We start from the raw sequence: 15478 nt of genomic DNA, 5'->3' as shown, positions 1-15478 counted from the left end.
GTTAAATTCAATGGTGTAAAAATTCGCAATTATGTTACGATCGGTCATGTTCGCACCATACGCACTTCACTACGAGAAAAGAAAAGAAGTTAGCAGTATACTTTGACTTTAATTTTGTAAATGATATTATCTCACTAAAGAATTCAAAATTAGGTGACTTTGTTGAACTCATCTTTCCCATCGAACTTGAGATAAAGGTTACAACAGATACAGTAACATGTAAGTATGCCTCATAATTTGGCTTCAACTAGAAAGTGACAATGACGAAGTTGAATACAAAACTTTACAGCAAAAGAGATGTTGTCAGCTTCCTGATTGTAAACTTTCCATGTTTACGTAGCAAAAATTACAGCTCGCCTGCATATGGGGCATATATCTCCCAATGATACGATATTTCCAGTCTTGTAACCCCTTATACGATTTGTTGCTTCCAAGGAAGCTATATATATTAAACCAAGAGTTCCAAATGGTGAAGTTGAAATCATTCCTTCGTAAATTTTACGGACGTCATCTTGAACATTATGGAACATCCGTTTCACAGATGATAGCGGATATGTTCCTAATATCGTAACTTACAATCCTGTCCTCTTTTCACGAATGTGACCTACCAAATTAAACTTATTACTGGGTTTGCACTTACAAGAGCAACAAGATATGTGATCAAAGCATCATTTTTCTATGTAAAAAGAGCATTGTAAAATGCCAAACTCAATGCTGCTTGCTGAAAATTACATGTGGAAGTTTTAAAAGTAATTCGTGTTCTCTGTACTGATGTTATACTACAATTAAGATGCAAGTTTCAGACGTATAATCATTATGTTATTGGCAAAAGAACATAATTTAATTTTGATTATCTCCCTTTTTCTGGAATAACTCTTATCTTTAAAAAAAAATGCATTATATGTTTAAGCGATAGATCAGTTAAAATGTAAATAAGGTGAAATATGCGGACATATCTTATCGGCAAGTTATGTGTCATGTCTACGGTGCCTAGCAAAATATTCGGTTATACTTCTTATACCAAGTTCTTTCCAAACAGAAGTTCTGTCGAACAATATTCAAAGATAAATTGTACATTTTTGACGGTGATAGCATTAGGTCAGTAATAATCTTAGTTAGAAGTTCATGGATATATGAGGTATTTAATTTTGCTTATCATTTGTAAACATTTTTAAACCAGGAATACAACATTTTTTGTACTGAATCCTTTTATTCACATTCTAAAACAATTATTTTTTTCCATAGAATGAAACAACTCTCAATCCAAGTCACAATTTGTAAAAGTGAAGTATCATAGGTCAAAGTACGGTCTTCACCACAGAGCCGTGACTCAAACCGAACAGCAAGCTATAAAGGGCCCAATCTATATAAAAACCGAGAAACGGAAAACACTTAAGAACACATCGATTGACAAACGACAACCATTGAACACCAGGTGGTGGGAATGGTGTATTTTGGTTATATTCTGTGCATGACACTATCATTCATATTTTGCTTTAAATTTTGTTTGTCGACAAATCTTACATGTAATTTATAACCTTAGAGCTGACATATGTGATAGTTTATAAAAGAAATGGTTTATGGTTTTAATTACTACTAGAACACACCCGCGAAATCGCGGGCATTCAGAGCGTAGTTTAAAGTATGTAAAGTGTTGTTTGAAGAATTTTGTGAAATATTGAATGACTGGAGAATTTCAACAAAAATATCATAAATCATAGGTTATTGGGGACAGGAAAATGTTTTTTTTAATCCCTCCTCCTTTATTTCCAAAATTCCCAATTTGTGGTTTTCTATCAACTTCAATATGAATATACATTTAGTATGTTATGAACATTTAAGTAAGGCGCCTGTAATTCAGTGGTTGTCGTTTGTTTATGTGTTACATATTTGTTTTTCGTTCATTTTTTGTACATGAATAAGGCCGCTAGTTTTCTCGTTTGAATTGTTTTACATTGTCATTTCGGTGCCTTTTAAAGCTGAGTATGCGGTATGGTATTTGCTCGTTGTTGAAGGCCGCTAGTTTTCTCGTTTGAATTGTTTTACATTGTCATTTCGGTGCCTTTTAAAGCTGAGTATGCGGTATGGTATTTGCTCGTTGTTGAAGGCCGTACGATGACCTATAGTTGTTAATTTCTGTGTCATTTTGTTCTCTTGTGGAGAGTTGTCAACATGGCAATCTTACCAGATCTTCTTTTTTTTTGTAATCAATGAATTTTGTAAAAGATTTAATGACTGGAGAATTTCAGAAAAGGTATCAAAAGTGCACATGAATAATTTTAGCGCTTATCTGTATCTATCATATAAATAAAGTGTATTTACTTTCAATTCTAAGTTTTCTAATCGATCCATGGTGGTCATTGATATAGTATACAGACCCTCTCTATTTAATAAACTCTGTGACCACCGTGGATAGTAATTTTGAAAATGATAGCAGATAGAATTCTGAAAATACACTTTATTCGTAGTTCGTAGTATATGTATGTTCAAAGTATACAGAAAAACGCAAACCTGAAGTATAATCTGACTTCAAATTTTGTCCAATGACGGGACAATATCCGGATGCCCTTTTTCTCGTTTTTCTCCCAAAATAACTCAATCTGAATAATCATATGAATGGATGACAAATGCGACTATGCACTGTACCTATAGGACACAGAGGCGTTTTGATTAATTTATTGTGGAAAGAAGAGAAGCGACACCCAAAATGAGGTCTTCTCGTTTAATAGTATAGATTTCGAGCATTATACTGCCTAAAACAAAAACAATTCCCAGTGCAACTACTTTCCTCATTTTTTTCTGTTATCCTAAAATCAATATGAGTTTTCACATCAGTCGTGTAAGTCAAACTAGGCTCAATCTACTTTATCCAATGAAAATGATACTTCACATGTGAAAGGTCGTGTATAGAGTATATTCAGACACGGTCTTGTAATTACCCAATGTTGGTATGAGTCCTGTAGCGAAACAAAAATACAGAATATTAAGATAGTTTAATGTTTTCCTTTGCTGAAACATACCTTCATTCATTCGGTATTCTAATCATAAAATGATGTAGAAACTTATGACAAAATGTTTTTGCTTCCTGCAGTAAATAGCTATATTTTATACACAGTGAACTGGTTTTTTTTAAAGATTAAATTTTAAACGATAAAAAATACTTTTTTCAGGCAATTTTGTAAAAATAATATTTTTTATCGACTAAGAGTCATTGCTTATATGATCAACCGACCAAAGAGCGATAACTGTCGTTGTGATAGGAGCATTGTACGGGAAGATTATAACTTTCTTTAAAACCATACCACAAATTTATAAGAATAAATTATAAATTTGATTGATATAGTAACGCTTGCTTAATGACCAATGAAAATAATTTCAGTCATAATTCGGAACGAAGTAACTTGATGATAAGTAGATACTCCAGGGAACTTGTCAGTTTTATTAATATATAAAAAAAAGAAGATGTGGTTGGATTGCCAATGAGAAAAATGCTCTACAAGCTAGAGTCTTAAAAGACATAGAAATTAACAACTATAAAAAAGAAGATGTGGTATGATTGCCAATGAGACAACCATCCACAAAAGACCAAAATGACACAGACATTAACAACTATAGGTCACCGTACGGCCTTCAACAATGAGCAAACCCCATACCGCATAGTCAGCTATAAAAGGCCCTGATAAGACAATGTAAAACAATTCAAACGAGAAAACTAACGGCTTTATTTATGTAAAAAAATGAACGAAAAACAAATATGTAACACATAAACAAACGACAACCACTGATTTACAGGCTCCTGACTTGGGAGAGGCACATACATAAATAATGTGGCGGGGTTAAACATGTTAGTGGGATCCCAACCCTCCCCTAACCTGGGACAGTGGAATAACAGTACAACATAAGAACGAACTATAAAAATCAGTTGAAAAAGGCTTAACTCATCAGATGGACAAAAATACAAGTGGACGTGGCCCGGTACTTATACTTCCCGACACAAAAAGACAAAATGAACCGATCTGAGAGCACTCGCAGTTATCTGACAGCTAGTTCAAAGCCACTAACAACTAATAAAAAAAATCGTTCATCTAAGACTAAACTATCAATCCGTACACATCCAACATCCCATTGATTTAGTGTAAAGACGTCATAAACAGCCAGAGAAAAACATGACCTTGTGCAATAAAAACAATATTCAATTATCTAATTACAGTGTTGAATAGGTAACCTTTTAGAATAAGTTTATTTAAAGGAGCGACAAGTTAACATGGATCATTTCTAAATTTCCGGGAACTATAGGCTATTTTTCTTTTAGAATACATATTATCGACTGTCACTACAGATCTTTGATAATCCTAGTTATTAATATATAATTGACATATTACCTTAACTCGGGCATTTTTTTCTTTCAAAACTTGACCAGACGCGGAGCGATTTAGAGATTAGCATATCTTATAGACATTTGTCTATTGTTGAGTTACTGTTTATCAGGTTATCTGAATATTGCTATATTGAAAATTTCAACTGCAACTAAAGAAATGAAGCGTTTTATCGATAAACCGCAGCGAACGAGTTAACAAAAAAGTTTCATATTGTGTCGAGCAGCTGGTATAGGTGTCTGACCATTAAGTACTTCCTCCACTTTAGAACGTAAAAGTAGCCCTACTCTGACACAAAAAAGTGCTTTCGATGTCATTGTGTCCTTAAACTCCCGAACACATTTGTAGAAATGAAACTTTTGATGAAAGATAAATATATTTAGACTGTTTTGAGCCAAACATATATTAGTCTATGAGTTTAAATTAAAAAATCAGGATTAAAGCCATCCAAAGTAACTAATTTAAAATGTTCAGAATACATGGTTTTTTTATGTTTTTTTTTTGGTAGACCAGTGTACCGAAGGTCAGATCTTTCTGATAAGACTTTAAAGTTAAGTTGAAAATTGGCATGTTAACGTTGAAAGGTGAAACATGCAAGATCCAGGATATAACTGGTTTCTATAAAGTTAAACTTTAGGTCAAATGTTTAGAAATCTGTGAACATTGTAAAGTTGGTTTAGAATATTTTTATTTGTCATCTGATTGATCCTTCCATGACGTTAAATGGTCGTTCCCTAACATGGAAGGTCATATACAATGTAATTGATGCGTGGACGATGTAGATGGACTTATGTTGAACATTTAGAACATCCCACAAGCCTCTTAATTAATAATACTGCATATATAAAGGATTTCTTGGGCGTTAGTACTTAACTGTGAATGATTATAATTGATTGGATACTGTACACGGTCAAACACAACATCGTTCTTAACAAAATACGACAAGAGGGTTTGTTTAGCGTCCAGTTGCTAATATTTCATGCAAATCAAGTAGGTAGAATTTAAAAGTGAGTCTAAATGAAACGGGGGAAATGTTGATTGAACAGTGTACATCTGAGATACAGGGGTATATAGGGGTAGATCAGAAATTTGCCATTTAAATAAGAAAATCAGTGTGGCTTCAAAGTTTTACTGCAAGACTTAATTAATTGTCTAATGACGCTATTCCTTCCTGTATTTGTAAAGCAAAATATTGTCCTATGAAATATTGTACCACAAGACAATATTTCATAGCTATGTATCATAAAATATTGTCCTCGTCTATGGAAAAATGTCCAGAGAAGGACAAATTTGCATAATGAAATTGTGTCTGTATATAGACAATATTTCACAGATGAATACTATGGAATTTTATCTTGATAAAGGGAGGTTATATTTTGTGCGAATTAAGACAATATTTCATAGATAAATACTACGAAATTGTGTCCTGTTAAAGGGAGGTTATATTTTGGTTATATTTCGTGAGTATTGAGACAATATTTCATAGACAAATTGTCATGGAATTTTGTCTCATGAAGGGGAGGTTATCAACATATATTCATGTATATAGGATTTTTTCCTGTGACATGTGCCTGTGTACTAGCCTATATGTTTACAAAAAAAGCGATTTTCATTACATTACTTATAGTTGTACAGTATAATGTAATAAAATGAAACCTACGTTAGACAATTCCTTAATCTAATACAATAAACCATTTGTAATGTTTCTGTGCAAATTTGAAACTCACTATTAATAATAATATAAATTTTCTACCATACAAAACAATTTCAGTTATAAATCTAAAAATGTGCATGCATGCATGCGTGTGTACTATTTCTAATTGTGAAATAATTCGATTAAAAAATATTTTCAAAGCCAGAATTTCATAGTGAAGTATGGTCATGAATAGAATTTCATAGTGAAATATTGTCCAGAAGGAGGTGACAAAATTTCATGGACAAGGACACTATTTCATAATGAAATATTGTCCAAGACATTTCATTATGAAATACTGTCAGTGGACAATATTTTATATGAAAATTTGTCCGACAGACAATATTTCACGGAGGACAATATTTTATGTTACATATTCACTCAAAATTGCCAAAATTTAGGATAATTAGCAACTCTAGATGTGGGATGTTTTGTTAGCAACTCTAGATGTGGGATGTTTTGTTAACAACTCTAGATGTGGGATGTTTTGTTAGCAACTCTAGATGTGGGATGTTTTGTTAGCAACTCTAGATGTGGGATGTTTTGTTAGCAACTCTAGATGTGGGATGTTTTGTTAACAACTCTAGATGTGGGATGTTTGTTAACAACTCTAGATGTGGGATGTTTTGTTAACAACTCTAGATGTGGGATGTTTTGTTAACAATTCTAGATGTGGGATGTTTGTTAGCAACTCTAGATGTGGGATGTTTTGTTAACAACTCTAGATGTGGGATGTTTTGTTAGCAGCTCTAGATGTGGGATGTTTTGCTGCGTTTAACACCCATCATTGGTGGCATTGAACTGTTTGTTCTGCTAGGTTAATCAGGTTTTTGTTTCTCTGACATATTCATCGTTTCCATTATCAATCTTATTTGCCATCTAAAATCATCTAATACTGTTTCATAAAATCATTTATGTATTGTATAATGTTCCCTAATTGACAGACGTGGTTAATGCTTAAGCCTTTCAATCGTTTTCAACGTTTGCCCTTTCAAATATTCTGACATCAAAACACACTAACAATTAAGCCAACAATTTGCTGTAATAAGCTCTCTACATACACGTATCATACAGGCGTACGTTAACATACGAGGCATACTAATGCAGTGTTAGTTTTCTCGTTTGAATTGTTTTACATTTGTCATTATGTAGATTTTTATAGCTGACTATGCTGTATGGGCTTTGCTCATTGTTGAAGGCCTTACGGTTGTTAATTTTCCTGTTTCTTTTTTGGTCTTTTGTGAAGAGTTGTCTCATTGGCAATCCGAACACATCTTCTTTATATTGTATGAATATATATTATTTCTAAACCTCAAGTTTTATTTTTTATTTGTTCTACTCAAGACAATGGTTATTCTTTGGACATTAAACATCAATATATGGCCAACCATTCTTTACAAGAGGTTTCAACAAGGAGTGATTTTAGTAGTCATCCCTGTTAGACTAGACCACTTTTTCCCCATAGATCCAATGTTAAAGCCGCCATTTTGTTTGGAGGAGGGAATTTTCGACAAGGGTCAAGTGGTCATTTTTTTTTATTAAGTAATATAATTAGGGAAATGTTGTGTTTTCTTAATTAATAATTAATTGTGACAATTAATAATATAATTAAGAATATTGATTAAGTTTAATCAATATTTAGTGATGACAATGGTTCAAATCTAATTAATATTATCGATTTATACATGTTATATCTACTCTTGTAGCGCAGGTAATAGGGTTTGACCAAATCAATTAAAACAAAACCTTTTTTTTTTGTTGGTGACCAGTGGAAGAATAAACAGTATGTCATCTTTTGTGTTAAAAAAATACGTATACCATTGTAAACAACGGACGTATTCCAAAATATTTTCTTCAACATTGTCAAATGTAAATGACCTACTAAATGAACCTTACATTCAATGTTTACATGAGTATAAATAGATGTTTGTGTACATATGTTATTTTTTTTATTTAAGAGTGAACGTTTATTCTGTTTTTGTTTGTGAAAGTCGGGTGATATCTATTATGTAAATTAGAGACAATTGTTTTAAATAAATATGATTAAATAGTGATAACTTGGGTCATGTTTACATTTTGAATATGTTAAAATCTGACGCTATCTATTATAACTGGATTAAACCGGTTTATACCTATTCATGAATAAACATAGTATGTCGGGTTAATGAAATACTAATTTCAATCCGATTTTTCTTTTTTAATTCTTCAGAACGTTTCTCGTAAATGGCATCAGAAATGTTTAGATTTTCATGTATATTTATCTATTTTTATGATTATTAGTTGGTATATACGAGAAATTACATATGCAGTAAGATGGAAAAAAAAGTTTGGTATAAAAATAATATACACTGTCAATTTCATATTTTTTATTTGTAATACATATACAATTATAAAAGAAATCAATGAGATTGAAAGTCTTTAACATCACTGGCTTTCACCCATGAATTAAACTTGGTTGGCCAATTTAACCATTTGATATAATATTGTTTATAGGGTCCTCTTCCTTTCGTTTTTATAACTTTCTCAATTTTCCACAAGGAATTGTCTTTGACGTTTATTCGTTGAAGTTCAGATTGGTAGTAGGATCCAGAAATTTCTTTTCCATGGTAATCTTTGATGCGATATAACGGTGTCATGCTTCTCCAGAATCGTCCGGATATCGTGAATACTTCACCCGTCCATTTTTCGTCATATTCCCGAGAAAAAATATTTCTCAAATATGTAAGTCTAACTCGATCTCCAAGTTTAAACCTGAAGTGGTACTGTTTCTTTAACATTCCAGAATGCGGTCTTGAAAAATATGTCGATAAGCGAATAGCTTCTTCATTTTCCTTTTTCACTTCTACAGGTGCCATGTCGATAGTGCTATGAATAGTATGGTTGTATCCATTTACAAAGCTTTGAAGCTTGTCTATGTATCTGTAAGACTGATTGTACGAAAAGTAGCGATATATTTTCGTTTTTATTGTTTTTATAACACGCTCGGACACTGATGCTTTGACCTCATTAAACGCATAAAAATGATTAATCTCTTCCTTTTTAAAAACTGTCTGAACTCTCTTTGCCTTGAACTCCTGTCCCATATCCGTTCGTATTTTATTTGGAACTCTTCCTGTTTGAAATATGTCTTGAAATGCAGTTGCCACGGACTCTCCTTTTTTGTCTTTTAGTTTACGTAGCCATAAATACTTTGAAAACACATCAATGACTACCAATACGTATTTATATTCTTTATTGTATTTTGAAAACTTCACCATATCCATAAGGTCAGCAGACCATTGGTCATCTATCCCGGCCACAACGATTTCCGTTCTATTCTGTGGTCTCCTTAATGGTCGTTGTAAACTGTATGGTTCCTGGCTTTGTAACCATTTTCGTATCTTATATTTACTAATTTTGAATTGCCCATCTTTTTGTATATAATTATAAAGTTTGTCTGGTCCCGAAAAACTAGCAGGATTTGATGGAATGTAGTAGATTTCCTTTAGATATTTCTCCAATGCAGACATGTTGTCAATACAAATATTAAAATGGATATAACGAAATCCATGTAATACAGTATGTTATAAAGGACTAGTCTTTCTCCTGTACATCTTCGTCAGTGTCCTCTTCATCGTCCTCATCGTCTGTATTCTCAGTGTCACTAGTCGTTTCAAAGTAATCATCATCAAATAATTCATTAAATTGATGTCGATTTTTCATGAGAATACGCCGAATTTGAGTTTCGTCATCTGTATTGTTTTCAACAACATCCTGAATTTGTCGTACAATGTCAGAGTGCACATTGCTTTTATCTAGGGGAACAATCAGTTTCAACAACTCAGTATAGCGTTTAAAAAACTGACGTTGAACAAGAGGGCTTATTTTTTGATTGCTTTGTTGAATTGCGTCTTCCTCATTCATACCCTCTTTCACGTACTTGTCGTATTTTTTATCCCAAGTGTCTTTCGCTGTATCAATGGCTGCATGTAATATGGTTTTGTATCCTTCATTGTCGTCTATATTAACATCTTCACTACTATCGTCTGAACCACCATCATATTCAATCCATTCTGAGGCTGACTTTTTTGAAGGATTTTCGTTATCTAGGTCTTTGCTGTCTCTTTTTCTTTTGAAAGATTCGTTTTCTGGACACCAGTGTTTGATATGTCTTTGCAAATCGTGCATACTGTCAAGCACTACTCCACAATCGTCACAAGAGGGCATATTTTCATACGTCTGTTTACTAGGATTGTCTTGGTAAGAATAAGGAGCGGCTGAATGTTGCTCTGTATTTATATCATTTGAAGTAGGAATTACTTCATTGGTCTTTGCTAATTGTTGCTGTAAAACGTTTCCAAGCAATCGGTTCGATTCTGATGTCGTTGGTTTTAAATCCACAAGAAGATATCCAAATGGTTTACTAGTTGATTCTTCAAATTTTTCTAAAAAGTATAGTACTTTTCCCGGATACATTTGTCTGCCTAGAGTCATTATCTGTTGCTTATCGACAGGGTTGTTAAATAATACCAAGTAGTGACAATTTCTTCTTTGTGTAGGATCTTTACTGAAGTAAAGATTCTGATTTAATACTACAACTGATAGATTCCTATGATGGCTACCTTCCGTAAACAAGTCAGTGATTCTAGGATCTTTTGCTGATGTTGACATTAAATCGTCCAAAACTATCATATTTCTTACACTTGGATCAATAAAGCTATCCTTCTCTAAATCAACTGGTATCCCTTGTATAAATTCGACATACGGTCTAACTGTCTTTTGAATGTCGTCGTAGAGTGGTTGCCAACGTCTGTAAAGCCATATTATTCTCTGAATAGTAGGCTGAATAAATCTTGAATTTTGGAGAAGTTGTTTCACAAAAAAAGTTTTGCCACATGATGTTGGTCCGCTTACTGTCATCGTGAATGGATGTTTAAAAACCAAGTGTTCTGTTTCCTCCTTCTGGGGCGCCGCCGTATCCTCATCATGCGGTGGCGGCGGCGGCGGCGGCGGCGCTGTTCCTTCCCTCTGCGGCGGCGGCGGAGGTGATGTTCCTTCCCTCTGCGGCGGCGGGTCCGCATGACTGGTCAGCGGATATGGTTCAGTGATTCCATGTTTATTTCTATGATGTCGCATCATAACATCTTTTCTAGAAAATTGAAGTTTACATACGGGACACGTTTTATCGTCCATCTGTTCTCGTATGAAGGAAGCAGTTAACTGATATATCTTTCCAGTGTTTCAATTTATAAAGACAACAACTGGTTAGTGTCTTTAAATATCAACTGTATTTGTACGAGGCTAAGAAATAGGTGTACTGCGAGCTGTAGCGAGCCATTCCTGTTTCGGGCTCGGTACAGCTCGCAGTACACCTATTTCTTAGCCTCGTACAAATACAGTTGATATTTAAAGACACTAACCAGTTGTTGTCTTTATAAATTGAAACACTGGAAAGATATATCAGTTAACTGCTTCCTTCATACGAGAACAGATGGACGATAAAACGTGTCCCGTATGTAAACTTCAATTTTCTAGAAAAGATGTTATGATGCGACATCATAGAAATAAACATGGAATCACTGAACCATATCCGCTGACCAGTCATGCGGACCCGCCGCCGCAGAGGGAAGGAACATCACCTCCGCCGCCGCCGCAGAGGGAAGGAACAGCGCCGCCGCCGCCGCCGCCACCGCATGATGAGGATACGGCGGCGCCCCAGAAGGAGGAAACAGAACACTTGGTTTTTAAACATCCATTCACGATGACAGTAAGCGGACCAACATCATGTGGCAAAACTTTTTTTGTGAAACAACTTCTCCAAAATTCAAGATTTATTCAGCCTACTATTCAGAGAATAATATGGCTTTACAGACGTTGGCAACCACTCTACGACGACATTCAAAAGACAGTTAGACCGTATGTCGAATTTATACAAGGGATACCAGTTGATTTAGAGAAGGATAGCTTTATTGATCCAAGTGTAAGAAATATGATAGTTTTGGACGATTTAATGTCAACATCAGCAAAAGATCCTAGAATCACTGACTTGTTTACGGAAGGTAGCCATCATAGGAATCTATCAGTTGTAGTATTAAATCAGAATCTTTACTTCAGTAAAGATCCTACACAAAGAAGAAATTGTCACTACTTGGTATTATTTAACAACCCTGTCGATAAGCAACAGATAATGACTCTAGGCAGACAAATGTATCCGGGAAAAGTACTATACTTTTTAGAAAAATTTGAAGAATCAACTAGTAAACCATTTGGATATCTTCTTGTGGATTTAAAACCAACGACATCAGAATCGAACCGATTGCTTGGAAACGTTTTACAGCAACAATTAGCAAAGACCAATGAAGTAATTCCTACTTCAAATGATATAAATACAGAGCAACATTCAGCCGCTCCTTATTCTTACCAAGACAATCCTAGTAAACAGACGTATGAAAATATGCCCTCTTGTGACGATTGTGGAGTAGTGCTTGACAGTATGCACGATTTGCAAAGACATATCAAACATTGGTGTCCAGAAAACGAATCTTTCAAAAGAAAAAGAGACAGCAAAGACCTAGATAACGAAAATCCTTCAAAAAAGTCAGCCTCAGAATGGATTGAATATGATGGTGGTTCAGACGATAGTAGTGAAGATGTTAATATAGACGACAATGAAGGATACAAAACCATATTACATGCAGCCATTGATACAGCGAAAGACACTTGGGATAAAAAATACGACAAGTACGTGAAAGAGGGTATGAATGAGGAAGACGCAATTCAACAAAGCAATCAAAAAATAAGCCCTCTTGTTCAACGTCAGTTTTTTAAACGCTATACTGAGTTGTTGAAACTGATTGTTCCCCTAGATAAAAGCAATGTGCACTCTGACATTGTACGACAAATTCAGGATGTTGTTGAAAACAATACAGATGACGAAACTCAAATTCGGCGTATTCTCATGAAAAATCGACATCAATTTAATGAATTATTTGATGATGATTACTTTGAAACGACTAGTGACACTGAGAATACAGACGATGAGGACGATGAAGAGGACACTGACGAAGATGTACAGGAGAAAGACTAGTCCTTTATAACATACTGTATTACATGGATTTCGTTATATCCATTTTAATATTTGTATTGACAACATGTCTGCATTGGAGAAATATCTAAAGGAAATCTACTACATTCCATCAAATCCTGCTAGTTTTTCGGGACCAGACAAACTTTATAATTATATACAAAAAGATGGGCAATTCAAAATTAGTAAATATAAGATACGAAAATGGTTACAAAGCCAGGAACCATACAGTTTACAACGACCATTAAGGAGACCACAGAATAGAACGGAAATCGTTGTGGCCGGGATAGATGACCAATGGTCTGCTGACCTTATGGATATGGTGAAGTTTTCAAAATACAATAAAGAATATAAATACGTATTGGTAGTCATTGATGTGTTTTCAAAGTATTTATGGCTACGTAAACTAAAAGACAAAAAAGGAGAGTCCGTGGCAACTGCATTTCAAGACATATTTCAAACAGGAAGAGTTCCAAATAAAATACGAACGGATATGGGACAGGAGTTCAAGGCAAAGAGAGTTCAGACAGTTTTTAAAAAGGAAGAGATTAATCATTTTTATGCGTTTAATGAGGTCAAAGCATCAGTGTCCGAGCGTGTTATAAAAACAATAAAAACGAAAATATATCGCTACTTTTCGTACAATCAGTCTTACAGATACATAGACAAGCTTCAAAGCTTTGTAAATGGATACAACCATACTATTCATAGCACTATCGACATGGCACCTGTAGAAGTGAAAAAGGAAAATGAAGAAGCTATTCGCTTATCGACATATTTTTCAAGACCGCATTCTGGAATGTTAAAGAAACAGTACCACTTCAGGTTTAAACTTGGAGATCGAGTTAGACTTACATATTTGAGAAATATTTTTTCTCGGGAATATGACGAAAAATGGACGGGTGAAGTATTCACGATATCCGGACGATTCTGGAGAAGCATGACACCGTTATATCGCATCAAAGATTACCATGGAAAAGAAATTTCTGGATCCTACTACCAATCTGAACTTCAACGAATAAACGTCAAAGACAATTCCTTGTGGAAAATTGAGAAAGTTATAAAAACGAAAGGAAGAGGACCCTATAAACAATATTATATCAAATGGTTAAATTGGCCAACCAAGTTTAATTCATGGGTGAAAGCCAGTGATGTTAAAGACTTTCAATCTCATTGATTTCTTTTATAATTGTATATGTATTACAAATAAAAAATATGAAATTGACAGTGTATATTATTTTTATACCAAACTTTTTTTTCCATCTTACTGCATATGTAATTTCTCGTATATACCAACTAATAATCATAAAAATAGATAAATATACATGAAAATCTAAACATTTCTGATGCCATTTACGAGAAACGTTCTGAAGAATTAAAAAAGAAAAATCGGATTGAAATTAGTATTTCATTAACCCGACATACTATGTTTATTCATGAATAGGTATAAACCGGTTTAATTCAGTTATAATAGATAGCGTCAGATTTTAACATATTCAAAATGTAAACATGACCCAAGTTATCACTATTTAATCATATTTATTTAAAACAATTGTCTCTAATTTACATAATAGATATCACCCGACTTTCACAAACAAAAACAGAATAAACGTTCACTCTTAAATAAAAAAAATAACATATGTACACAAACATCTATTTATACTCATGTAAACATTGAATGTAAGGTTCATTTAGTAGGTCATTTACATTTGACAATGTTGAAGAAAATATTTTGGAATACGTCCGTTGTTTACAATGGTATACGTATTTTTTTAACACAAAAGATGACATACTGTTTATTCTTCCACTGGTCACCAACAAAAAAAAAGGTTTTGTTTTAATTGATTTGGTCAAACCCTATTACCTGCGCTACAAGAGTAGATATAACATGTATAAATCGATAATATTAATTAGATTTGAACCATTGTCATCACTAAATATTGATTAAACTTAATCAATATTCTTAATTATATTATTAATTGTCACAATTAATTATTAATTAAGAAAACACAACATTTCCCTAATTATATTACTTAATAAAAAAAAATGACCACTTGACCCTTGTCGAAAATTCCCTCCTCCAAACAAAATGGCGGCTTTAACATTGGATCTATGGGGAAAAAGTGGTCTAGTCTAACAGGGATGACTACTGATTTTAACGCAAAGAAAATAAGGTTTCATAATGAAAACAACTTAAATTTGAATTTTATACATGTATTTGATGTTGATTTCATTTTTTACAGAAATTAACACAGATTCTACGTCAATTTCAATTTTAAGATCGAACATAATATAACTATGGTCACTTAAGTTATTAGTCACATGACCTAGCTTATCAGTGGTTAG

The sequence above is a fragment of the Mytilus galloprovincialis genome, chromosome 13 (genome assembly GCF_965363235.1).
Source record: "Mytilus galloprovincialis chromosome 13, xbMytGall1.hap1.1, whole genome shotgun sequence".
NCBI classification, from domain to species: Eukaryota; Metazoa; Mollusca; class Bivalvia; order Mytilida; family Mytilidae; genus Mytilus; species Mytilus galloprovincialis.
The sequence above is the reverse complement of the archived record's forward strand: the minus strand, read 5'-3'. Positions refer to the sequence as shown.